The sequence below is a fragment of the Sapajus apella genome, unplaced genomic scaffold (genome assembly GCF_009761245.1).
Source record: "Sapajus apella isolate SASKATOON/1434 unplaced genomic scaffold, GSC_monkey_1.0 scaffold19, whole genome shotgun sequence".
NCBI classification, from domain to species: domain Eukaryota; kingdom Metazoa; phylum Chordata; class Mammalia; order Primates; family Cebidae; genus Sapajus; species Sapajus apella.
Genome location: NW_022436959.1, coordinates 18,992,001 through 18,995,038, shown reverse-complemented (window position 1 = coordinate 18,995,038; position 3,038 = coordinate 18,992,001). Strand labels below are relative to the sequence as shown.

At 33.0% G+C, this 3,038-nt stretch overlaps 1 protein-coding gene across 11 annotated transcripts in view; it reads left to right on the top strand.

Moving 5' to 3' along the window:
• The window catches only part of HDAC9 (histone deacetylase 9), an 898,499-nt gene that overhangs the window by 284,119 nt on the left and 611,342 nt on the right, over positions 1 to 3,038 (top strand). The window lies entirely within an intron of this gene.

Sequence of the window (3,038 nt, the reverse complement as noted above, 5' to 3'; positions counted from 1 at the left end):
TAAAAACCATCAGTGTCTTCATCAGCTTAGGTTGCTATAATAGGCTGCTGGGTGCTATACCACCCAGTTTATGGTGTTTTATTTTAACAGCCTAACTTAAGTGCTGTACCACCAAGTTTATGGTATTTTATTATAGCAGCCTTAGTTGATGAAGACATTAATGGTTTTTTTAAGGGAACAAGCATATGATTATTGATGAATTAAAGAGATTGTAAAGTAGAAGTTCTTGGCTAGAGATACAGTGTTGATGGTGTTGATATAGCTCCAGTTTCTGTTCTTATAGCAACAGAAATTGATTTCTCACAGTTATGGAGGCTGGAAGTCCAAGATCAGGGTGCCAGCATGGTTGAGTTCCGGTGGGAGCCTGTTTCCTGATTTATAGATGGTTACCTTTTCACATGGTGGATGGGCGAGCGAACTCTCAGGTGTCTCTTTTTTATGGGCACCAATCCTATTCATAAGGGCGAGCCATGGATGATTAGGTCGGACCCAATCACCTACCAAAGGCATCACCTTCTAATACCATCACATTGGAGATTAGGATTTTAACATACTCGGTGTATAGCGTTTGGTTTTTTAGAGATTTCCTTTAAAAATGAGCATAAGTTGGCCAGGCATGGTGGCTCACACCTATAATCCCAGCACTTTGGGAGGCCGAGGCAGGCGGATCACAAGGTCAGGAGATCGAGATCATCCTGGCTAACATGGTGAAACCCCGTCTCTACCAAAAAGACAAAAAATTAGCCAGGCCGGGGGTGGTGGCACAGTCTGTATTCCCAGCTACTTGGGAGGCTGAGGCAGGAGAATCACTTGAACCCAGGAGGTAGAGGTTGCAGTGAGCTGAGATCATACCACTACACTCCAGCAGCCCGGATGACACGGAGAGACTCCATCTCAAAAAAAAAAAAAAAAAAATTAGCATAAGTTTTATGTAATAAATTGATATTTTTCTAGTCTGTAGTATTTATTAACTACATTAACTACTTGTTTAGGAAGATTTCTTCTTTTTTTTTTCCTTTAAGAATGAAAAGTAAAGTCATTATATATGTGCGTGACACTTGATTTGTTGAAACTAAAATAAAGACAATAATTTCAACGTAGGTTTTAACATCTTCTAACCAAAGTGAATGTGGCAAATGTGTTTAATATGATTTGAAATTTAAATATCAGCCTCCAGAGTTCAGGCGTACTTTATTCTTTTGGTAAATCAGGTGTACTATGGATTTATATTGAGCGGCTGTTCTGATTTATTGCTCCTGTGTTTTGTCTTCCAAAGATAATAATGTAATAATGATTCATTAAGAATATCATTACATTTAAGCATTAAAAAATCTGCAGTTATCCATACAAAGGTAAGAATATTGTTTTTATTATTTTCCTTTTTTTCTCCAGATTTAAAATAGACATTTGGTCCTATAGATAGCGTAGGGAACAAGAAAGTGGTTTAATTTTTACATCTTGAGAAATACTTAACTTTCATTCCAGAAGTTCTAAAGGAGGTCTCAAATTCCCCAGTTGGTGCAACAAAATGAGTAAACCTAGAAACTTGGAAATAGATGGTGCTTTAAATAATTATTAGGCAAAATTAAATGCTCAAAGGGTTTTGAGGCAGCAAAAACAAGAGTCATAATAACTAAATTAGATGCTGTTTTCCGGTGACCCCATACTGATAGCACTGACTGAATAATTATGTGCAGACTTAGGAAAATATAAAAGGTTTGAGTAATCAGCAGGTGACAAGGCAAAGGAGTTTCAATTGTACAAATGTCAAAGCAATTAGAAATTTTCTTTCAGTACAAACAAATACCACAGTTAAATTTCTGAGAGAGTAAATAATTTATTTTGTATTTATTTATTTGCATATGTATTATATTAAAAACTTTAAATACATTATATATAAAAAACTTTATTTTTATGTTTATGTATATACTTAGAAACTACATTTATTTTGTTTTACTACACTGCTGATCATATTACAGTATAGCTGCTTTTTCATAATAATTTCAGATAAAAGTATCTGAGAATGGATTAAATTCACATTAAGAAAAATTAGGAGAGAAAGGAACCTAACCACGGAAAGTCAAATTTTAGTAATCTGACTTTTATGTGGATGTTTACTAGAGCAAAGTGAAATTATATATACATATATGTACATAAATATATGCATAGGCACCTAACTGTACATATATATTTATGCACGTATTTATATGCATATAAATATGTTTATGTATTTGCATAGTCTATTTTGGAGTAAACATATGCATTTTATAAATGCATAGCCAATACCAAAACAAAAGAAAATGCCTCATTTCAATCTCTCTGCATAATAGAAGCAATAAAGCAAATAGCAAAGGGAGCTTGTTTTTATTTAAATGACATCTGTATTGTTTTTAGTAGAACTAAATGTAGAAAGCCTTCCCTTAATTCAATTTTATCTAATGTTGTAATTGGTTATTTGATCTATGGGCACATCAGTTTTACTTAGATACCCACCAAAATAAAACCAAAGCTTTCTTTTTGAAAGATTTATATCTAAAAAGTCATTATTCTTACTACACATGAGGATCTATGTTTGTAGTTGAGATGCAGCTATTGAAATTTATAACTTTACAACTCATAAATAACTTCTCTCTTTTGCAATACTTTTGAAAATCTAACACTCACAAGTCTGGTTCTGTGAATAATAGAATATGCACTTAAGAGAATGAATACGTTTTTTTTAGTATGACTTCAGGTTATATTGATTATTAGATAATTATAGATAAAAATCATAACCACATTATCCAACATTAGTGGTCACTGTTTAGTTTCTAGAAGTTCTGTCAGTAGAGAAAACAATTAAGTTTGCCAGTGTAGCAAATAGGTGTCAAATTCATGTAAACTAGACAAACAACAGCTTTGTCTTGCGATGAGAAATCTGTTTGAATTGTGAATATCTTTTTTTTCTTCAGGGAAATCAATACTAGTTTTCCTTTTTTTTTTTTTTTTTTTGAGACAGAGTTTCATTCTTGTTACCCCGGCTGGAGTGAAAAAGCGTG